Source organism: Taudactylus pleione, unplaced genomic scaffold (genome assembly GCF_031769625.1).
Source record: "Taudactylus pleione unplaced genomic scaffold, aTauple2 ptg001106l, whole genome shotgun sequence".
Lineage (NCBI taxonomy): Eukaryota > Metazoa > Chordata > Amphibia > Anura > Myobatrachidae > Taudactylus > Taudactylus pleione.
In genome coordinates this window covers 3080959-3106461 of record NW_028285507.1, presented here as the reverse complement: position 1 = coordinate 3106461, position 25503 = coordinate 3080959, and positions in this window count along the sequence as shown.

Here is a 25503-nt window from a genome sequence, read left to right as displayed (position 1 = left end):
ATTAACGCTGTGTGCTGGAGCTGAACGCTGCAAGCCTCCGATCACCTGATTAACGCTGTGTGCTGGAGCAGAACGCTGCAAGCCTCCGATCACCTGATTAATGCTGTGTGCTGGAGCTGAACGCTGCAAGTCTCCGATCACCTGATTAACGCTGTGTGCTGGAGCTGAACGCTGCAAGTCTCCGATCACCTGATTAACGCTATGTGCTGGAGCAGAACGGTGCAAGCCTCCGATCACCTGATTAACGCTGTGTGCTGGAGCTGAACGCTGCAAGTCTCCGATCACCTGATTAACGCTGTGTGCTGGAGCAGAACGCTGCAAGCCTCCGATCACCTGATTAACGCTGTGTGCTGGAGCTGAACGCTGCAAGTCTCCGATCACCTGATTAACGCTGTGTGCTGGAGCAGAACGCTGCAAGCCTCCGATCACCTGATTAATGCTGTGTGCTGGTGCAGAACGCTGCAAGACCCCGATCACCTGATTAACGCTGTGTGCTGGAGCTGAACGCTGCAAGCCTCCGATCACCTGATTAACGCTGTGTGCTGGAGCTGAACGCTGCAAGTCTCCGATCACCTGATTAACGCTGTGTGCTGGAGCTGATCGCTGCAAGTCTCCGATCACCTGATTAACGCTGTGTGCTGGAGCTGATCGCTGCAAGTCTCTGATCACCTGATTAACGCTGTGTATTACAATGTGTTTTGGGGATGTAATCAAAATGTCAACAACGGATATGTTGAGATGTGCAGAATCTTGACATGTCCTCAATGTTGATGTGTGAAATACCGACATTCTGCACAGACCGGCAGCGTAGGGTTAGGGGTTAGGGCTGTTTGATGAGGGGTAGCTAGGATTAGGAGGAGGGTAAGGATTAGGCTGCAGGAGGTGGGGTTAGGGGGAGGGTTAGGGATTGGCTGGGAGGGGTGGTTAGGGTTAGGGGCAGGGTTAGGGTGCAGGAGGTGTGGTTAGGGTTAGGGGGAGGGTTAAGTTTAGGCTGCAGGAGGTGTGGTTAGAGTTAGGGGGAGGGTTAAGTTTAGGCTGTAGGAGGTGTGGTTAGGGTTAGGGGTAGGGTTAAGTTTAGGGTATAGGACGTGTGGTTAGGGTTATGATCAGGGTTAAGGTGCAGGAGGTGTGGTTAAGGTTAGGTGGAAGGTCAGGGTTAGGGGACGGGATATGTGGTTAGGGTTAAGCTGTGGGAGGAGTGGTTAGGGATAGTGGGAGGGTTATTATTATTATTACATTTTATTTATAGGGCGCCACAAGAGGTCTGCAGCGCCGTACATACAGTAAAGGGTACACAGAACATTACATTACAATACAGTGACCAAAATATACACAGAGCACAAGTAACAATTAGCAACACAATTCTCCATACACAGTACAGCTGGGAAGGTGACGGCTGTCATAGAAGTGCTAGAGAAGAGGCTGTGAGACAGTGGGGAGGAGGACCCTGCTCCTAGGAGCTTACAATCTAGGGGATAGGGGAAACGGACAGATGACATGAGGCATGAGTGTGTAGAGGGGGACCTGAGTGCAGGGCTTAAATTGGTCCTGGAGAGGTGGTGAAACTCATCTACTCCCATCACCGCTACTGCTCATCACCACCTACTCCCCACCCCCCCCGCCACGCTAGTCTGAGCGGCTAAAACAGGTGTGAAAACAGTCTTTTACACACACACGCACACACAGTTGTGTATAGGACACGGTAAAGTGAATGACCGGGGGCCGCCTAGGTCCCCAGAAGCTTTGGGGGCTATGACGGTGTGAAATACATTTAGACGCTATTTTAGCCGTCCTGCCATCAGCTGAGACTACAATGTCAGATCACTTAAAAAGAATAAAAAATGTTCTATATCATCGGTGTTATTTTGCTGCCGTGCCTCTGAGTTTTTTTATGGGGTCCCCACAAACTAGTCTATGTCACTTGGATGCCCAATGTTTTTTTGCAACCCCCTATGTATTGCCTTCGCTTGATTCTTTCCTTACCTACAGTATATGCTGGCTTCTCTGAAATGAGGGGCCTCTGAAGAAATTGGAACTCCATAGGCAGACAGAGTGGCTATACCATTAGAGGTGACGGTACTCAGGCCCTGATTCAGAGCCGTACGCTCTGACAGAGCGCTCGCTCTGAATCAGGGCCAGTCTTTTTTTTTAGAACAGCCTCTTGGCCGCTCGCATAGCTGTGGGTGACCACCCACAGCTATAGCGAGCAGCCATGATGATGGTCGCGATGGTCAAGACCTTGTGGTAGGGTCTCGTGGCCACAAGCCCCAGAGAGCTTTCGGCTCAAACAGAGCCTAAAGCTCTCCCACTGACATCACTTGTGATGTCAGTGGGGCTGCACCCAGACGGTAGGCGTTCTCATGGGAACGCCTCCGTCTGGGCTGCCACCCCTCTGGCCCGCCCACCAAAGGGGGCGTGCTGTCACTCAACATCGACAGCACGCCCCCTTTGGTGCGAGACCCGGAGCGACGGAGTGCCCGTCACTATCCGGGTCTCGCGCATGCGACGACGGAGCCGGCTCCATCGTGCGCATGCGCTCTGGGCCACCATCGACCCGGTTGCGAGCACTCAGCGCTTGCGACCGGGTCTGAATCAGGCCCTCAGTTCCACCCTGTTCCTGCCAACTTTAACCCCTGCCTGAGTGCAGGAAATAGGCAAGGGAGAGATGGTTGAGGCGGGAGGGACAGACACAGAGGGATAGCGATACTCACAGCCGGAAGCACCGCTGGATCCACCAGAAGTACTCATCAGCTGACCACATAGCCGGCAGACATCACTGGAGCAGTCAGAATAGGAAAGTCACCGCTAGACCACGGGGACGTTTTGTCAACATTCTTATCATGTCAACATATCATCAGTGTTGACATGGTGTGAATGTAGACAGTGTCAACAATGCTGAACGCACAATGCTGAAAGCATTGTTGACACTGTCCACATTGACATTAAAACCATGTCGGCAGTATGAATGGCGACAGGATGAATGTTGACAAATATACCACACTATGAATCATACTTATACAGAATTGGGTGGACCCCCGCATCCCCAGAAGAGTAGGCGCCCCTCCTGCATCCCGACCACTTCCTAGTGAGGTAGGCAGAATGGGAAGAAGCCGCGGTACGTTGGGAGCGCAGGGTTACATGATTTTATGATAATGGCCACATTTGGTCCCGCTCCCTATTCAAATGTGCAAGATGTGATGCATTTTGTCATAAGGGGCGGTGCCTAATGACGTGATTAGTCTGGCCCCGCCCACATCACTGCCCACCTCCATCTCCTCTGTGGGCTTCTCCTGGAGAGGACATGTAAAAAGTAGGTCATTGCTATACATTGAGGTGTTTTTTTTATCTGTAAAGAATAAAGTGTTTTAGTCATACGTCACAAATTGCGCCCACAGGTCTGTTTATTCCCCAGAATATATTCCATACACGGATGGTAGTATAGCGGAGCTACGTACAGTACAGACAACCATGCACGACTTGGCCGCCACTGATGTTATGAGTTCCGCCGCTCTACAAAAGGAGAGCACTGTGATTTACTTAAACAAAATTTTAAAGCGTAACGAAATTAACTGATTCTATATAAATAAATGATTAATGTAAAATAAAGCTGTGGAAAGTGTCCAAGTTGTAATTAATTCCGCAAGTTATCCAAAGTAACAGAAGGCAGGAAGCTGCCGCCTTTGTCGACGCTGCGGTCCTATAATACATCATAAGTCTGCACAGAGGAACTTGGAAAAGCAGAACTGGGGCACGCTCCTCTGCATTCACCTCCAAATGTGTTTCCAGTGTGCAAATGACCCCTCTCTGGTTGCGAGGGCATGTTGGGACTTGTAGTTCGGCAATAGCTATAGAGTGACAGATTTCCTATACCTGTTCCATGGGAAAACCGTAATTCTTGTCTATTTCTGTGCGGATACATTTTTATATTGTTTTATTTCCTACCTTGTTTTACGAATTACATTTATTTATTTTATTTTCATTTATCTTCCAGCCTTCAGAGGTCAGATTATAACTTGTTTCTATAACAACCAAATACAGAACTTCTCCTGTGTGCTGTATACACAAAACACATATTATCTTGTATGTAATTGTATTTATTATATGTAGCTTAAAGGAAACTTTGTATTTTCCCCAACTGATAATAAAATAAGATGACTTAAGGGTCCCTTACAAACCGGGGTCAATATTATTACCGCTGCCTTATGGTGAAAATAATGTACATAAAGGGCCTGATTCAGAGCCACTCGTAAGCGGCAGCTCGTTCGCTCCGAGCGATGTTTGCCCAACTACGCATGCATACGGATCGTTATACGCATGCGCGAACCAGTCAGTGCGGCCGAAATTCATGTGCTCGCAAAATAGCGAATGCCTGCTAATTTGAGTGACTGGATGAGGCGTATGTGGGTGGTAACAGGGGAAGGTGCTTGAAAACGGGGAGTGGAGATCAGATCGCAGGCGTGCTTAAAGGTCAAAACGGGCGTTTTATGGGTGTGCATATTTAAAACAGCAGCGTCATTGACCACGTCACTGGGGTTTTTTTTAGCCAGAACTGCTCGCAAAATTGTGGTAGCAAAAACCAACCACAAGAATAGCGAGCAGTTCATACCCTGGTCAATGTACTCGATTAATCTAATAAATAACGGACATGACGTAGGATGCGAGCGGCCAGGGGGCGTAGTTTCCCAAAAAACTACCGCAAGTTTTGTTCGCTCGTTCAGACCTAGAGGCGTGAACAGACCGCAAACAGCGAATGGTTCATTTGAATAGCCACCCCTATTTTCAGGACGAGCGAGCGCTAATTGCGTCTGGCTCTGAATCAGGCCCAAAGTTTTCTACTTCCCTGACGTTAAATAGACACTAAACAGACCTTCCCTTCCCCAGCTGTATCAGCCACTATACTGTATACATAGTATGATTACACTAGTAGCTGCCTTTATAAGTTTATATATATATACTTTGTGTTTCTGCCTTTATGCTACAAGGTAGGTACATTATTTGTCCCTTTATAAGGTGATATTTTTGTACATCATTATTTTCTATATAAGCGATGAATTTTTCAGTACTTTATATACAGTTCTGCTCACGCAATTGTAGAGATAAGTGACCGTATTTGGCACATTGCAGTATTCTGTGACATGTTCGCTCATTTTGACCTGAAATATGTCAGAGTTATGATTTGACAGCATGCAGAGGACTAGGGAAATACTTACGGTTACTCTGTCCGCTCTGTGTTACTGACACATAAGGACCTTGTTCTACAAACATCGCTTAGATAATATATCGAGCAACAGTTACTTTCATTTAATGCATTATACAGAGATGAGCAGTTCTGTTTTTGAGACACCCGAACTTTGGGGTTCCCACTTGAACCAAGTCCTGGTACCGAATCACTATGGGGTAGAACCGATTTCTGACTCGGAACTTCTCACAATTCAGAACTCAGATCTAAACACTGGATCTCGCATGTTTTGATTGCATTCAATTCCTTCCCTCATCACTTCAGATGCTGTGAGGTGGTCACAATTGACTGGAAATTATTATTATCCTTTATTTATATGGCACCACAATGGTTCCGCAGCGCCTAACACAGTACATAAGCAAATGATCACACAAGAAAAACAGTTATTAACAGTACAAACAATGCAGGACAAGGACATGGTTTATACTAGGGGTGTGCACCGGCCACTTTTCGTGTTTTGTGTTTTGGTTTTGGATCTGGATCTTTCTTCGTGTTTTGAATCTGGATTGGTTTTGCCAAAACCACCCTTCCGTGTTTTGGGTTCTGGGTTTTGTGTTTTGGATCTGTATTTTTTTGAAAAAAAGCATAAAAACAGCTAAAATCACAGAATTTGTGGGTTTTTATGCTCCTATTCAATTATTAACCTCAATAACCTTCATTTCCACTCATTTCCAGTCTATTCTGAACACCTAACACCTCACAATATTGTTTTTATGGCCAAAAGGTTGCACCGAGGTAGCTGGATGACTATGCTAAGCGACACGAGAGGGCAGCACAAACATGTGGCCCATCTAGGAGTGGCACTGCAGTGGCAGACAGGATGGCAGTTTGAAAAACTAGGCCCCAAACAGTACATAATGCAAAGAAAAAAAAGAGGTGCAAGATGGAATTGTCCTTGGGCCCTCCCACCCACCCTTATGTTGTATAAACAGGACATGCACACTTTAACAAACCAATCATTTCAGCGCCAGGGTATGCCACATGACTATGGCTGAAATGATTGGTTCGTTTGGGCCCCCACAAAACAAGCTGGCAATTAATGTGTCCCTGCACAAACTGGCTCTACGGAGGCAAGATGTCGTCCTCATCCTCCTCATCCACCGATTCCTTGGATAAAACAGGAAAAAGGGATTTAGGTGTCCCTGGACTGCTTACGGTCTTAGCCAAAGTTTCTGAACTTGACAGTAACTTTTTATGAACGCGCTGCAGGTGCCGTATAAGGGAGGATGTTCCTAGGTGGTTAACGTCCCTACCCCTACTTATTCCACCTTTACATATGGTACATATGGCAAGACAGTTGTTGTCCGGATTTGGATAGAAATATTGCCTGACCAAAGAGGTGGAATGCTTGGTCTTCTGCCCAGGCATGACCGTGATGGGCTTTTTCATCCCACGGACAACAACTGTCTCCCCCGGAGCCTGATTTAAACAAACCACATCACCATCAGAATCCTCCTCACCAACTTCCTCCTCAGCGCCAGCTACACCAGTATCCTCATCCTGTTGTACTACAACAGTGACATCTTCAATTTGCATATCAGCAAGTGGACTGTGGGTGCTCCTTTCAGTACTTGCACGGGGTGTGCAAATGGTGGAAAGAGCCATTTCTTCCCGTCCAGTGCTGGGAAGGTCAGGCATCACAACCGCCACCACACTTGGACTCTCCTTGGTGGGGATTTGTGATATCTTCTTAGAACGCACAGTTCTTCGCTGTGCTTTTGCCAGCTTAAATCATTTGATTTTTTTAGTGGGAGGAGGGCTTCCATCGTCATGTGAAGCTGAACCACTAGTCATGAACATAGGGAAAGACCTTAGCCGTTCCTTGCCACTCCGTGTCATAAATGGCATATTGGCAAGTTTACGTTTCTCTTCAGATGATTTAAATGTTTCTTTTAAGGTCATTTTCCTGAACTTTGTCATTTGGGATTGTATGTGCCCTCTACTATGACATTGGGCATCGGCCTTGGCAGACGACGTTGATGGCATGTTATCGTCTATGTCATGACAAGTGGCAGCAGCTTCAGCACTAGGAGGAAGTGGTTCTTGATCTTTCCCTATTTTATTTTTATCGGAGAAAGTTTGGTCCTCCATTTATGTTATATTGATTTGATATATACGTGCGGCTAAGGCGCACACAACACAGAAAATATTTTTTTATTTTTGCTGGAGAGTAGTGCACTTTGTGGGTTACACCACCCTTTAAGAAATGAGCCAGCCGGCCCTTTACTTATGACACAGGCGCACGCTTGGCGCTGCTCCTTTGTTGATGCACGTGCAGCCACAGTGCACACAATTCACAAACACAGAAAATATTTTTTTATTTGGTTTGGAGTGTACTTTGGGGGTTACAGCACCCTTTAACGGTCAAGCCAGCCGGCCCTTTACTTATGACACAGGCGCACGCTTGGCACTACTTTGTTGATGCACGTGCGGCTACTGCGCACACAATTCACAAACACAGAAAATATTTTTTTATTTGGTTTGGAGTGTACTTTGGGGGTTACAGCACCCTTTAACGGTCAAGCCAGCCGGCCCTTTACTTATGACACAGGCGCACGCTTGGCACTACTTTGTTGATGCACGTGCAGCTACTGCGCACACAATTCACAAACACAGAAAATATTTAATTTTTTTGCACTTGGGGGGGCACCCCTGATGGACAGAGCACCCCCTGGACAACACTACAGCACCCCTTTAGGACTGGGACTCTGCACAGGACTTTGGAGTGGACACAGCCCCTATGGACAACTGACTGCACAACACAGTCCAGCCAGCCCCTATGGACTTTGGAGGAGTGGACACAGCCCCTATGGACAACAGCAGCACAGCACAACACAACCAGCCCCTATGGACTTTGGAGGAGTGGACACTGCCCCTATGGACAACAGCAGCACAGCGCAGCACAGCACAGCACAACACTACACTGCACTACCCTACACTACACTACACAGCCCAGCCAGCCCTAACTCCGACCCTCCCTCTTCACTGTCCACAGCCGAGTGAGAAAATGGCGCCGACGCGGGTACCTTATATAGGATCCAAAACCCGCGAGACCCGGAAGGCGGGATGATGACGTTTTGCCTCGATTTCAGATCCGAGTCAGGCGGACAAGGACATGGTTTATACTAGGGATGAGCGGGTTCGGATTTCCGAAATCCGATCCCCCCCCTAGCCCCCCAAACCGAGCCAGGAACCGAGTCAGGCTCAAGTTTTCCCGCCTGGCTCGGAACTGAAATCGAGGCAAAACGTCATCATCCCGCTGTCAGATTCTAGCGGAGTTTGGAATCTATAAAAGGTCCCACGTTTGCCGCCATTTTTCATTCAGGCTGTGAAGCATGCAGAGGGAGGGAGCTGGGATATGATGTTTAGAACTTGAACGTTGTGTTACTGTATAATATATACTAGGGATGAGCGGGTTCGGATTTATGGAATCCGAGCCGCCCCGATCTGAGTCGGATCTGAGTCAGGCTCAAGTTTTCCCGCCTAACTCGGAACTGAAATCGAGGCAAAACATCATCATCCCGCTGTCGGATCTAGCGGATTCTATAAAAGGTCCCCGCGTATTCGCCATTTTTCACTCCGGCTGTGGACAGTGAAGAGGGAGGGTGGGAGTTAGGGCTGGCTGGGCTGAGTTGTGCTGCTGTTGTCCATAGGGCCTGGCTGGACTGTGTTGTGCAGTCAGTTATCCATAGGTGCTGTGTCCACTCCAAAGTCTATAGGGGCTGGCTGTGCTGTATTGAGCAGTGTCCCATGAAGGCTGTAGACCTAAAGGGGTGCTGTAGTGTTGTCCAGAGGGTGATCTGTCCATCAGGGGTGCTCCCCCCAAGTGCAAAAATTTTTTTTTTTTTGTCTGTGTTTGTGAATTGTGTGCGCTTGTAGCCGCACATGCATCAACAAAATAGCAGCGAAAAAGCATGCGCCTGTGTCATAAATCAAGGGCCGGCTGGCTCGTCTGTTAAAGGGTGGTGTAACCCCCAAAGTGCGCTCCATCCCCCAAAAAATAACAAAATTGTATTTGTGTTTGTGTGCGCCTTATAGATATCAATATCACATAAATAGAGGACAAAAATTTGTCCGATAAAAATAAAATAGGGAAGAACCACTTCCTCCTAGTGCTGAAGCTGCTGCCACTAGTCATGACATAGACGATAAAATGCCATCAACGTCGTCTGCCAAGGCCGATGCCCAATATCACAGTAGAGGGCACATACAATCCCAAATGACAAAGTTCAGGAAAATTACCTTAAAAAAAACATTTAAATCATCTGAGGAGAAACGTAAACTTGCCAATATGCCATTTACGACACAGAGTGGCAAGGAACGGCTAAGGCTCCGGGGGAGACAGTTGTTGTCTGTGAGATGAAAAAGCCCATCACGGTCATGCCTGGGCAGAAGACCAAACATTCCACCTCTTTGGTCTGGCAATATTACAGTCCAAATCCGGACAACAACTGTCTTGCCATATGTTGCGTACGTAAAGGTGAAATAAGTAGGGGTAGGGACGTTAACCACCTAGGAACATCCTCCCTTATACGTCACCTGCAGCGCGTTCATAAAAAGTTACTGTCAAGTTCAGAAACTTTGGCTAAGACCGTAAGCAGTCCAGGGACACCTAAATCCTGTTGTCCTGTTGTATCCAAGTGCCTCCCTCCTCGTCAACTCCCTCCACGTCAATTTCCTCGTTAGTCAGGATCGGAAGTAGTCCTGCAGGCCATGTCACTGGCATGACTGACTCTCCTATCCGGGATTCCTTCGGGGGATCCTGAATTGCTACACCTGCTGCTGCCGCTGCTGCTATTGCTGCTGTTGCTAATGGGAGTCGTTTATCATCCCAGAAGAGGAAGTTGGAATACCACTACTTCTTTTACTAAGCAATTGACCATCCAACAGTCCGTTGCGAGAAGGATAAAGTACGACAGCAGTCATCCTGTAGCAAAGCAGATAACTGAGGCCTTGACAGCTATGTTGGTGTTAGACATTCGTCCGGTATCAACCATTAGTGCAGTGGGATTTAGACAACTGATGGAGGTAGCGTGTCCCCAGTACCAAATCCCTTCTAGATTCCACTTCACTAGGCAGGCGATACCGAAAATGTACATAGACGTCAGAAAAAGTGTCCTCAGTGTCCTAAAAAATGCGGTTGTACCCAATGTCCACTTAACCAGGGACATGTGGACAAGTGGAACAGGGCAGATTAAGGACTGTATGACTGTGACAGCCCACTGGGCAGATGTATCACCTTACGCAGCAACAACAGCAGCGTCACCAGTAGCAGCATCTCAGAATTCGCCTAACCTTGCCAGAATACTAACCATCGTCATGGTAACCTCCCCACCGGATGAAGCTAAACTGTGTCATCCTGTAGCATCGCTGCCAGAAGTGCACGTTATCGCACTTCCGGTTCTACGTTCCAGTGCGGCCCATGGTCGTTATGGCAACACAGGGAGCCTATCAATACTAATCTAATCTGAGACGTACATCTCCTAAAATACAATAGCCTGGTGATACATACATTGGAGAAAAATAAATATAATAAGCCTGTCAGTGGGCAGACCAGTCAATTAAACGGGTTACTGGTTATGAAGAATGGAATTATTACTGTAAACTGTCCTACACTTGTATGAAATAAACATAACTATAAATGCAATGTACTGGCCTGTATAGGGGTACTTTTGACAAACCAGTGCTCCCATCACCAACAATTAAATTACACAGAATAGTTAAATATACATAAAACGATACAATCAAACACATTCAGGACCTTGATGCAAAGCCATGATTTGAACAGTGACCCACCTAAGGTCAAACATGCCAGAAAAGATAAGTGGAAAAAATGTGAACTTAGAAAAAACTTGATGAAATGATTATGAAACAAATTCATGAAAAAGCAAGAAAACAAATTTTTTAAAGAAACAACTTTAAAAAAAAAGATGTACACAAAATATAGGAAGTTACACCATAACGGTACATCTTAGGCTGTAAATGTAGAAGTGTTCCTATGATAAGTCATTGTAAAAAGACACTGAGTGAGTTATACTCATTAAGTCCATTCGGTGCTACAGTGTCCAGGTAGTGAATCCACAATGCTTCTTTTTTTAGAAGCATAGTATCACAATCACCTCCTCTCTTCGGGAGAGGGACTCAGTCGATGATCATGTACTTCAGAGTAGACAGTTGGTGCCCTTACTTTAGGAAGTGGGCGGCCACCGATTTATCAGCGGTACCATTTCCAAACGCCAACCGAACCGATGAGCACTGCTGATTCATCCGCTCTCTGAAGGTCCTAATGGTTTTACCCACATACATAAGCCCACGTGGGAAAGTCAAATAATAGATCACATGGTCCATTAAGCAGGTGAGTCTGTGTTTGAGATGAATCTTCTTCCTGCTCCGTGGATGACAGAAGTGGTTTCCTTGGACAAGGCATTTAAAGCACCCTTTGGTCTTTGAGAGCCATTGACCACCCCTGCTTCTTCCGGGAATCATATTGGGTCTGAATAGTAAATCCTTAATTTTCTGCCCTCTTTTAATGCTCAACAACGGGGCTTCGTGCCTAGTTTCTTAAATGCTGGGCCAGTGTTTTGAATAGCAGTGGCGTCCCTCCCCACGGTGTCACCCGGTGCGGGGTGTGGCATTGTGTTTTGGGGGCCGAAGCCGCGTGGCGCCAACAGGGCGCGTGGCCTTGCTAGAAGGGGTGTGGCCTCGTGGCCGAACCCCCGTGGTCCCGTTATCACTGGCAGCCTGGAGGCAGTGGGGGTGCCGGAGGTGCGTGCAGTGCCGGCTGGCTCCCTCACATTGTGAGGAGCCAAGTGCTGCACTTAATTATACAGTGCAGCACCCGGCTCCTGTCACTGAGGGGGAGTCTGCACCTTGGTGTCACCCCTCGGCGGGTGACACACGGGTGCGGCCTGCACCCCCCTTGTGACGCTACTGTTGATGAGGCTCCAGTTTTTTATTATTGACTTCTGCACTGCACCCAGGTTGGTGTCACATCTGGTTCCAAGGATAATCCTATAGGTAAATATTATAAAATCGAACCCTGATCTAAATTAAATCATCACGTACATTTGTGTGGTGACCTAATTGCGGCTTCCACTGTGCGCACTTTGCAGGTTAGGCGTGACGTGCATGCATGTGCCGCACTGACGGGAGAGAGGAGGACTGGGAATGGGGATAGTAAGTATAACAGGTCGGGAGGGGGCATGGACAGGAGTGTTGGGAGTGGGCGGGGAAGGTGAGGCGAGGACATGGGCAGCTGCTGAGGGGTCAGGCTGGGCTGAAGTGACTCGGCAGATGCTGGGTCCATTTATTTACGAGTAGATATATATTTATCTAGCAAAGCAAACAAGTAATGCACACTCAAACATTTCCAAATATGGGTGCTCAGTTATAGATAGAAACATTTTGACTCCGGACAAACTCAGATAGACCAGCACACCAAATGCAATTGAAAAAGTGTTTTTTATACGGTAAATAGCCAGGCAATATAATATCATCAGTCACAAAAATAAAGGCTGATTACTTATCAAGCCTCATCGACACATGAACTAGTAAAGCAGGCGGCCAGTGACAGTCATATCGGTGCTCTCAGGTGTCTTCATCATTGGCCTCCTGACATCAAAATGCTCCAACTACCAGGCCTTGAATAAATGGACACACCTGGCCCAGGCACCAATCGATGTCCCTGTACTCATCTGAAATCTATCTGACACAAAGCCAGCTCCTGGAACGTCTAACAGAGGCAAGCGTGTCAGAATCCACGACAACCACTATTAGCCGCCCGCTGTGTGTGGCTGATAATATGGATTGTGATTTACTAGTTCATGTGGCGATGATGTTTGATAGGTATTCAGCCTATTTATGCACATTTTTGTTGTGACTGATAATATATATATACTTGTAGATAAATTAAATTTAAATTTTACTTCATGAAACTTTCCTAAGGAGGTAATGAGATAAAACTCATGTGCTTCATATTAAAACCAGTACAGGGGCACAAGTAACTAGACTTTTTGGTGCCCTGTGCCAGAGAGAGCATTGGCGCCACCCCACCCCCATTTTTTAAATAGGGGCATAAGAGAGTGCACCTGAAAAGGGGCCATGGACTCATGGGGAAGGGTCAGGGAAGAGATAGGAGAGGCCAGGAGATGCTGGGGATAAATAGGGACATAATATTGTGCACCTGAGAGAGGGACATGGCCTCATGGGGAAGGGCCAGGGAAGAGATAGGGGAGGCCAGAAGATGCTGGGGATGAATAGGGACATAATATAGTGCACCTGAGAGAGGGCAATGGCCTCATGGGGAAGGGCCAGGGAAGAGATAGGAGAGGCCAGGAGATGCTGGGGATAAATAGGGACATAATATAGTGCACCTGAGAGAGGGCCATGGCCTCATGGGGAAAGGCCAGGAAAGAGATAGGGGAGACCAGGAGATGCTGGGGATAAATAGGGACATAATATAGTGCACCTGAGAGAGGGCCATGGCTTCATGTGGAAGTGCCAGGGAAGAGACAGGGGAGGCCAGGAGATGCTGGGGATAAATAGGGACATAATATAGTGCACCTGAGAGAGGGCCATGGCCTCATGGGGAAGGGCCAGGGAAGAGATAGGGGAGGCCAGGAGATGCTGGGGATAAATAGGGACATAATATAGTGCACCTGAGAGAGGGCCATGGCCTCATGGGGAAGGGCCAGGGAAGAGATAGGAGAGGCAAGGAGATGCTGGGGATAAATAGGGACATAATATAGTGCACCTGAGAGAGGGCCATGGCCTCATGGGGAAGGGCCAGGAAAGAGATAGGGGAGACCAGGAGATGCTGGGGATAAATAGGGACATAATATAGTGCACCTGAGAGAGGGCCATGGCCTCATGGGGAAGGGCCAGTGAAGAGATAGGGGAGGCCAGGAGGTGCTGGGGATAAATAGGGACATAATATAATGCACCTGAGAGAGGGCCATGGCCTCATGGGGAAGGGCAAGGGAAGAGATAGGGGAGGCGAGGAGAGAGGGACATGGCCTCATGGGGAAGGGCCAGGGAAGAGATAGGGGAGGCCAGGAGATGCTGGGGATAAATAGGGACATAATATAGTGCACCTGAGAGAGGGCCATGGCCTCATGGGGAAGGGCCAGGGAAGAGATAGGAGAGGCCAGGAGATGCTGGGGATAAATAGGGACATAATATAGTGCACCTGAGAGAGGGGCATGGCCTCATGGGGAAGGGCCAGGAAAGAGATAGGGGAGACCAGGAGATGCTGGGGATAAATAGGGACATAATATAGTGCACCTGAGAGAGGGCCATGGCCTCATGGGGAAGGGCCAGGGAAGAGATAGGGGAGGCCAGGAGATGCTGGGGATAAATAGGGACATAATATAATGCACCTGAGAGAGGGCCATGGCCTCATGGGGAAGGGCAAGGGAAGAGATAGGAGAGGCCAGGAGATGCTGGGGATAAATAGGGACTTAATATAGTGCACCTGAGAGAGGGCCATGGCCTCATGGGGAAGGGCCAGGAAAGAGATAGGGGAGACCAGGAGATGCTGGGGATAAATAGGGACATAATATAGTGCACCTGAGAGAGGGCCATGGCCTCATGGGGAAGGGCCAGGGAAGAGATAGGGGAGGCCAGGAGATGCTGGGGATAAATAGGGACATAATATAAAGCACCTGAGAGAGGGCCATGGCCTCATGGGGAAGGGCAAGGGAAGAGATAGGGGAGTCCAGGAGAGAGGGACATGGCCTCGTGGGGAAGGGCCAGGGAAGAGATAGGGGAGGCAAGGAGATGCTGGGGATAAATAGGGACATAATATAGTGCACCTGAGAGAGGGCCATGGCCTCATGGGGAAGGGCCAGGGAAGAGATAGGAGAGGCCAGGAGATGCTGGGGATAAATAGGGACATAATATAGTGCACCTGAGAGAGGGCCATGGCCTCATGGGGAAGGGCCAGGAAAGAGATAGGGGAGACCAGGAGATGCTGGGGATAAATAGGGACATAATATAGTGCACCTGAGAGAGGGCCATGGCCTCATGGGGAAGGGCCAGGGAAGAGATAGGAGAGGCCAGGAGATGCTGGGGATAAATAGGGACATAATATAGTGCACCTGAGAGAGGGCCATGGCCTCATGGGGAAGGGCCAGGAAAGAGATAGGGGAGACCAGGAGATGCTGGGGATAAATAGGGACATAATATAGTGCACCTGAGAGAGGGCCATGGCCTCATGGGGAAGGGCCAGGGAAGAGATAGGGGAGGCCAGGAGGTGCTGGGGATAAATAGGGACATAATATAATGCACCTGAGAGAGGGCCATGGCCTCATGGGGAAGGGCAAGGGAAGAGATAGGGGAGGCCAGGAGAGAGGGACATGGCCTCATGGGGAAGGGCCAGGGAAGAGATAGGGGAGGCCAGGAGATGCTGGGGATAAATAGGGGCATAAGAGAGTGCACCTGAGAGAGGGCCATGGCCTCATGGGGAAGGGCCAGGGAAGAGATAGGAGAGGCCAGGAGATGCTGGGGATAAATAGGGACATAATATAGTGCACCTGAGAGAGGGCCATGGCCTCATGGGGAAGGGCCAGGAAAGAGATAGGGGAGACCAGTAGATGCTGGGGATAAATAGGTACATAATATAGTGCACCTGAGAGAGGGCCATGGCCTCATGGGGAAGGGCCAGGGAAGAGATAGGGGAGGCCAGGAGATGCTGGGGATAAATATGGACATAATATAATGCACCTGAGAGAGGGCCATGGCCTCATGGGGAAGGGCAAGGGAAGAGATAGGAGAGGCCAGGAGATGCAGGGGATAAATAGGGACATAATATAGTGCACCTGAGAGAGGGCCATGGCCTCATGGGGAAGGGCCAGGAAAGAGATAGGGGAGACCAGGAGATGCTGGGGATAAATAGGGACATAATATAATGCACCTGAGAGAGGGCCATGGCCTCATGGGGAAGGGCAAGGGAAGAGATAGGAGAGGCCAGGAGATGCTGGGGATAAATAGGGACATAATATAAAGCACCTGAGAGAGGGCCATGGCCTCATGGGGAAGGGCAAGGGAAGAGATAGGGGAGGCCAGGAGAGAGGGACATGGCCTCATGGGGAAGGGCCAGGGAAGAGATAGGGGAGGCCAGGAGATGCTGGGGATAAATAGGGACATAACATAGTGCACCTGAGAGAGGGCCATGGCCTCATGGGGAAGGGCCAGGGAAGAGATAGGAGAGGCCAGGAGATGCTGGGGATAAATAGGGACATAATATAGTGCACCTGAGAGAGGGCCATGGCCTCATGGGGAAGGGCCAGGAAAGAGATAGGGGAGACCAGGAGATGCTGGGGATAAATAGGGACATAATATAGTGCACCTGAGAGAGGGCCATGGCCTCATGGGGAAGGGCCAGGGAAAAGATAGGGAGGCCAGGAGATGCTGGGGATAAATAGGGACATAATATTGTGCACCTGAGAGAGGGCCATGGCCTCATGGGGAAGGGCCAGGGAAGAGATAGGGGAGGCCAGGAGATGCTGCGGATAAATAGCGACATAATATAGCGCACCTGAGAGAGGGCCATGGCCTCATGGGGAAGGGCCAGGGAAAAGATAGGGAGGCCAGGAGATTCTGGGGATAAAAGTAGAGATGAGCAGGTCCAGATCCCTGAGAACCAGACCCACCCAAACTTCAGGGATACGGGGGCGATCCGAGGCGCCCCTCGGACCTCTCCTCCTGCCCCGGATCCCTAATCGAGACAAAACCTCGCGATCCTCTGTCGGATCTCGAGGTTTTGCCTTGCCTTCAATGGGCAAAGCGCTGATTGACTGACAGAGCAGTTTGTCATGGCTCTCAGCCAGTGTTAAGCACATTGAATGTAGGGAAAAAAGAAGATGATGCTGGTTCCCGGCCCCTGTAGCCCCCGCTGCCGGCACACCAGCTGCCGACACCCCCCGCTGCCAACACACCAGCTGTAGGCACCCTCCTGCTGACACCACCAGCAGCCCCGCTGCTGACACCCCTGGCTCCCCCATGCTGCCGACACTGCAGGCACCCTGCATTGAGAACACCCCTGCACTGCCAACACAGTTAGAAAACCTGCACTGAGAACGCCGCTGGCACCCCCGCTCTGCCGACACTGCTGGTACCCTGCACTGAGGATACCGCCAGCACTCCCACATTGCCATTCCATGTCAGCAACCCCCGCACTGCTGACACAGCCAGCAAACCTGCACTAAAGATACCGCTGGCACTCCCGCACTGCCAACACCGCCGGTACCCTTCACTGAGGACACTGCCAGCACAGCAGCACTGCCATCCCATATACTGAGGACACCATCAACAACCCTCGAACTGCCAACACAGCCAGAAAACCTGCCCAGAAGACACCACTAGCACTGGCGATATTGCCGGTACCCTTCATTGAGGACACTGCCAGCACCGCTGCACTGCCATCCCATGTACTGAGGATACCGTCAGCAACCCCCGCATTGCTGACACAGCCAGCAAACCTGCACTGAAGACACCACTGGCACTGCCGACATCGCCGGTACCCTTCAGTTAGGACACTGCCAGCACCACAGCACTGCCATTCCATGTACTGAGGACAACATTGGCAAACCCCACACTACCGACACAGCCAGCAAACCTGCACTGAAGACACTGTTGACACTGCCGACATCGCCGGTACCCTTCACTGAGGACACTGCCAGCACGTTGCACTGCCATCCCATGTACTGAGGACACTGTCAGCAACCCCCGCACTTCCAACACAGCCAGCAAACCTGCACTGAAGACACCGCTGGCACTGCCAACATCGCCAGTACCCTTCACTGAGGACACTGCCAGCACCGCAGCACTGCCATTCCATGTACTGAGGACACCGTCAGCAACCCCTGCACTGCTGACACAGCCAGCAAACCTGTACTGAAGACACCGCTTGCACTGCTGACATCACCGGTACCCTTCACTGAGGACACTGCCAGCACCGCAGCACTGCCATTCCATGTTACCGAGGACACCGTCAGCAACCCCTGCACTGCCAACACAGCCAGCAAACCTGCACTGAAGACACCGCTGGCAACCCTGCTCTGCTGACACCACCGGTACCCTGCACTGAGGACACTGCTAGCACTGCCATTCCATGTACTGCGGACACCATCAGCAACACACACACATATACATATACACACATACATATACACACATATACATATATACACACATATACACACATACATATACACACATATACATATACACATATACACACACATATACATATACACACATACATATACACACATTTACATATAAACATATACATATACACACACGTACACATATACATATACACACATGTACACATATACACACATACACATATACACACACATATATACACATTGTGATAGATGCATCAGAGAAGTTAGGGATGGCGTGTATTTGTGTCCTAGATTCCTGCAATATGTGTTTTAACCTCCAGGAAGAGTCTGTTTTACAAACAGATCTGAGTGTCGGCTTTTGGTAAAAGCCGGAGAATGGGTCTTGCGGGTGTGGATGTGAGAGAGAAAGGAAGGCTCCATCCACAGTCCCAATTCAGGTTTATAGGCCTTTCAGCCTGAGAGCAGGCTAATTAGGGATTACACCTGAAAGTGGCTCAATATAGCTGTGTAAGAGTTTTCATGCAGTGTCTCATACCTGGGAGAGCAAGCCCGCAGGTTAGCTTGCTCTGAGACACTGTTTGCTACAATCCAGAAGGTACTGTGGATGTGAGTTTATTTAGTGTTCGGTTAGTGAGGGATTTTAAAGTCTAGTTAGAGCCCAGACGGGTTAGGATTTGTTTTATGTTTTTGTTTATTTGATTATTGGTGTTGCACAATAAAAACTGGCGCCGACCAGCTTGCACGAAAAAACGATGACTGGAGTGCTATTTCCTGGCTGCTGTGTGTAAGGAGGTGTCCATCTACCCAAGGAGAGGGACTCCTACCCCGATCATATCACAATTGGTGGAGAATGCGGGCAATGCACACTGGAAATTGCAGCAAGAGGAAAAGTTCTACATTTAAAATTTAAAGTGACAGACACCAATTTGTTGTTTTGGATATCAACTCATGTTCTGTGAAGTCCATGAAGGTGGCATCGACAGATGCTTAGAGAAGCCAAGTTTTGCTACAAACCTACACCTAAAGAAAACATGGAGGACATTGTTAAGTCCTTGCTCCAAGCTAACAAAACTCAGCAGGAAACTAACAAAGGCCCTCATTCAGAGCCGCTCGTTAGCGGCAGTACGCTCGTTCCGAGCGATGTTTGCACATCTGCGCATGCGTACGCTTTTTAGTACGCATGCGCGAACCAGTCAGTGCGGCCGAAAATCGTTTGTACGCTATATAGCGAGTGCCTGCTATTTTGAGTGACAGAATGAGGCGTATGTGGGTGGTAACAGGGGAAGGTGCTTGAAAATGGGGAGTGGAGATCCGAACGCAGGCGTGCTTAAAGGTCAAAACGGGCGTTTTATGGGTGTGTATATTTAAAACAGCAGCGTCAATGACCACGTCACTGGGTTATTTTATAGCCAGAACTGCTCGCAAATTTGTGGTAGCAAACACCAACCACAAGAATAGCGAGCAGTTCATACGCTGGTCGATGTGCTCGATTAATCTAATAAATAGCGGACATGACGTATGGTGCGAGCGGCCAGGGGGCGTTTTTAACAAATAAACGAGCGTATGTTTTGCTCGTTCGTTCAGGCTTAGAGGTGTGAACAGACTGCAATGTGCGTACGGATCATTTGAATAGCCACCCCTTGTTTTTAAACGAACGACCGCAAATAGCGAACGGCTCTGAATGAGGGCCAAAGACTTGCAAGAAGCTACAGAGCTCAGCAGGAAACTAACAGAGTTCAGCAGGTAAATACCAGAGCTCAGCAGGAATCCACCAATGTGCAATTATTGGCCTTGGAGACCGCTCAGAGGCAACAACAAGTCACCATAGAGGAAACCCACCAGGCCTTAAAATATGCGGTACAACAGCTAGTAGTCCGGTCTGGAGATGCTTTCACTGGACTTCTAAACAACATTTGCTCCATACGGGCTAGTCACTTTCTGCAAAAGATGACCAAGAGTGATGATGTGGAAGCGTATCTTATGGCCTTTGAGAGAACCGCAGAAAGGGAGAGTTGGCACAAGGAACAGTGGGCAAGTCTTCTTGTCTGGAGAACCACAAAAGGCCTACTATGATTTGTGCCTGGCTGATGCCAAGGACTATGCAAAGCTAAAATGGGAGATCCTAACTCACTTGGGAGTCACCTCATTTGTTCAGGCCCAATGAGTCCACCGCTGGGAGTTCCAAATGGAAAAGCCTCCACGCTCACAGATGTATCGTCCATCTAACCACAAAATGGCTACAGCCCGAGATGCTGACAGGACCGCAGATCGTGGAAAGAGTCGTGATGGACCGGTATCTGTGATTGCTATCTGCATCTCTGCGCAAGTGGGTGAGCCATGCAGACCCTAAGTCCGCAGACCAGTTAGTCGAACTGGTGGAGAGGCATGTGGCAGCTGAGGAACTGTTGAGTGTGTCCCATTGGGCGCCGATTCCGCAACGGCGATCTTCCGTGACTACTGGTAAGACTGTTCCAGGGGAGAAGGGTGCTGGGTGGTGGAATGAACTTAAGACTGTGGGTTTTGAACCTGAGGATAGGCCAGCCAGGCCAGGAAGGTTCTTACCCCATAAGAGACTTGATAATAATATGATACAATGTTTTCGATGTAGTGAATTGTGCCATATTGCCGCTAATTGTCCACTGACCTCTGAACCTATGCAATGTGATACTGCTTATGTCCGTCGCAGTATGTCTTTCTTTGCACAGCCTGTCTGTACTGCTGACCGACAGGCTGAGACAGATAAGCAAATGTGTAAGGTTACTGTAGAATGCAATCAAGTAGCGGTTCTGTTAGATTCTGGCAGCCTGGTTACACTTATGAGAGCTGAACTGGTGAACCTCTTAAAGCGTAAGGGAAGAGCTGTTGGTGTGACCTGCATACATGGTGATACTCTGCAATATGTTACTGCAGAAGTGAACATAGAAACACAGGCCCTGATTACGAGTCGGATGCTCTGAAATAGTGAGCACAGCTATAGTGAGCGGCCAGGTTGATGGTAGCGATAGTCAAGACCATCGTGACCATCGGGCTTGTGACGAGACCCTTGTGGTAGGGTCTTGTTCATCGCAAGCCCCAGAGAGCTTTCGGCTCTAACAGAGCCGGAAGCACTCCACTGACGTCACTCGTGATGTCAATGGGGCTGCTCCCAAATGTCAAGCGTTCCCTCGGGAATGCCTCCGTTTGTACAGCCACCCCCCCTGGCCCGCCCACCAAACGGGGTGAGTTGTCACTCAATATCGACAGCTCGCCCCCTTTGGTGCGAGACCCGGAGCAACGGATTGCCCGTCGCTAGCTGGGTCTTGCGCATGCACATGACGGAGCCAGCTCTATTGTGCGCATGCGCTGTGAGCCACCATCAACCGGGTTGCGAGTGCTCAGCGCAGGCGACTGGGTCTGAATCAGGCCCACAATGTGGTTCCGCTATAGTCTCTGTGGGTTTGGTGCATGGCTTGAAGTATGATATAATGTTGGGGAGAGACTTTGCTCACTTCTTGAAGTTGTGGGAAAGCCGATTTGTTACCGAAGTAAATAACCCCGACCCATTTGAGAAGGTTGCTGATGCAGTAGCAGGGGAAGTTTCTTCCGAGTCAGAGAAGTTCCCTTTTTCTAACGTGATTGGTGAACCAGAGAATACTGAGATGGGAAGTATTGTTAAGCCAGTTGGTCATCTGTCTGATCTTGAGGTCAGAAAAGAGATCTTTGCAGTGGAGCAGTTAAATGACCCTACTCTGGTAAAAGCCGGGGAAAATGTAAAAGTGATTGATGGTAAATCCATAGACCCTGATAGTCCGTTGTCATGTCCTCACATGGCAGTACACCAGGATTTTTTGTACGGGAGACATCCAAGGGGATTACCTGACATTGCCAAAGAGACATGGGAGAGGCAGTCCAGTCCCTATAAAACTGTCATTGAGCCTAGGAAAAGAAAGCCAGAACAGTTATACCATGTAAATCTTATCAAACCTGGGAAGGATAGAGCAGCTCTGTCAGCCGTCCCGGCCCCTCCAGTAAACTTAGGGCCTTTGGTTCCGGAAGTGACAATAGCTAAAACCCCGTCGTCCGTTCAACAGCAGGAAGTTAAGGAATTTCTTATCAGAAATAGAGTTTTGTTCTCAGATGTCCCGGGCAAAACCACAGTCGTTAAACATGACATAATCACAGACCCAGGGGTTAAGGTTAACCTAAAGCCCAATAGGTTACCAGAAGCCCAAAGAGAATCAGTGTCTAAAGAAATGTAAAAAATTTTGGAACTGGGAGTAATTGAAAAATCGCATAGTGAGTGGTCAAGTCCCATTGTGCTTATTCCAAAGCCTGATGGGAGTGTACGTTTCTGCAACGATTTCCGAAAATTGAACAGTGTGTCAAAGTTTGATGCCTACCCAATGCCAAGGGTGGGTGAACTAATTGAAAGACTAGGAACAGTCAGTTATTTAACCACTCTAAACTTAACCAAAGAGTATTGGCAAGTGCCATTAACTGAGAATGCCAAAGAAAAGACAGCTTTTTCAACACCAGAGGTGGTTCTTGACATTACAAAATTTCAAGTTCACAGTAGAACACAGGCCAGGAAGGCAGCTGGCCAATGCAGATGCTTTGTCACATGTCCATTGTTTGGGGGCTGCAGTTGTTCCGCCCACAGGTCGAAACAAAGGGGGGGTATGTGATAGAAGCACTGGAGAAGTTAGGGATGGCATTTATTTGTGTCCCAGAATCCTGCAATATGTGTTTTAACCCCCAGGAAGAGTCTGTTTTATAAATAGATCTGAGTGTCGGCTTTTGGTAAACGCTGGAGAATGGGTCCTGGACATGAGGATGTGAGAGAGAAGGGAGGGCTCCATCCACAGGGCCGTTTCAGGTGTTAGGCCTTTCAGCCTGTGAGCAGGCTAATTAGGGATTACACCTGAAAGTGGCTCAATATAGCTGTGTAAGAGTTTTGATGCAGTGTCTCATACCTGGGAGAGCAGGCCCGCAGATTAGCTTGCTCTGAGACACTGTTTGCTACAATCCAGAAGGTACTGTGGACGTGTTTATTTAGTGTTTGGTTAGTGAGGGAATTTACTGTCTAGTTAGAGCCCAGACGGGTTAGGATTTGTTTTATGTTTTTGTTTATTTGATTATTGGTGTTGCACAATAAAAACTGGTGCCAACCAGCTTGCACAAAAACCCACGACTGGAGTGCTGTTTCCTGGCTGCTGTGTGTAAGGAGGTGTCCATCTACCCCAGGAGAGGGACCCCTATCCCGATCATATCACAACATATACACATATATATACATGCACACACACATACATGCACACTAGCATACATACATACATATACACACATACATACACACACGCATACATACATACGCACACACTCATACATACACACATATACATACATACACATACATACATGCATACACACATACATACATACACACACACATACATATTTGCATACATACAAATGCACACACTCATACACACACACACTCATACAGACAGAGTCGGATTAAGGGGGGGGCGACAGGGGTGGTTGTCCCTGGGCCCCCACACGTGTGACCCTGCTGAGAACAAGTGTCCAGTGACACTTGTTCCTGGATTGAGGCTCACTGCCGCGATCCGCTGTTAATGTGTGCAGCAGCAAAGTCAGTGCCGCAGCATACAACGCAGAGCGGCTCCCGAGTCTTCTCACCGGCGCCACGTGACACATTACGTCCGCGCCGCCGATGAGAGGACCAGGGAGCAGGTCTGTTGGGAGGAGGTCACGCCCGCATGCCGTCACTCAGGTAAGTCAGCGGCGGAGGCTTTAGGGGTAGGAGGACAGAAGGCTTAGGGGGAAGGGGGGAAGCTCCGTGTGGCTTGAAGGGGCCCCCGCAATTTAGTTGCCTTGGGGCCCCCACTAGCCTTAATCCTGCCCTGCATACATACACACACACTCGCACACATTTCTCTCTCTCGCACTCTGTACTGTTCCCTGAATACTTTCAGATGACTAATTGAATGGTGAGATTTAAATGGAACAGAGACTTTTTTTCCTTTTGAGTGGAGAATACTAAAATACTGTAAGTGTGAATGTATGTAACAAAGACACAGTTAGTTTGGCCTCGGTTCTCAAGAGAACAGATGTGTTATCCACTCTAATGTTCTGCCAAGTGTCAGTTGTATGAAGGAAGCAGACAATAGTCTATCCCTTTGTCCCCTATATAGCTTTACCTTTAAAAAAGAAACGTTTGAATGATGCTTCCTATTATTGGTGGCACAGACTCTTTGTATCATGTACTGTGCATGTCTTCATTTACCAATGTAGGTTTAAGTTTAAGAATGTAACTTCTCATTTCAATGTTTCTCTGAAAAGCTATATAGATCTGCTGGGAGGGTGATCTCATGACAGTATGTGGTCTCTAGGTCAGATTACCCTATGATCAATTCAGCTATACTTAGCTTTGCATAAAGGAACTTCTGATCCATCACCGATGTAAATGTCTCAAGTGGCTCTTTTCTGTTATAGCATATACTGGGGCTCAAACCAGAAGATGGCAGGATAGAAAAACAGTGATTCAACCTGACTCTTGCACAAGGTTTCAATTTAAGCATGATATACTATATATATATATATATATATATATATATAGAAGAAGATGCCTCACTGACCACAGTGGCAGAACCACCACTCAGGAACAAAGGACAAGGCCTGAGCCTTTCCTTGCCACTGCATGTGGTGTATGACATGCTGGCAATTTTTCTGCCGGAAACTTTCCCTTTATTAAAGTTTTTTTTTTTAGCAATGTAGTAAAATATGTTTTTTGGATTTTAGATGTCCTGTCTGAAAGCCTATATGCCCTTGACCATCAACTTTAGAAGTGGTATCGTCATGATGACTGGTGGAGGCAGCAGCTGCAGCGCTAGTGCTTGGTTGCTGCTCCTGCTGTTCTGTTGATTGATCGTCATGTTCCATATCTCTAGGTCAGATTACTCTATGATCAGCTTTAGTAGACAACGTTGAAGTGGTATCGTCATGATGACTGGTGGTGGCAGCAGCTGCAGCGTTAGTGCTTGGTTGCTGCTCCTGCTGTTCTATTGATTAATCGTCATGTTCCATATCTCTAGGTCAGATTACTCTATGATCAATCTATCATGTTCCATA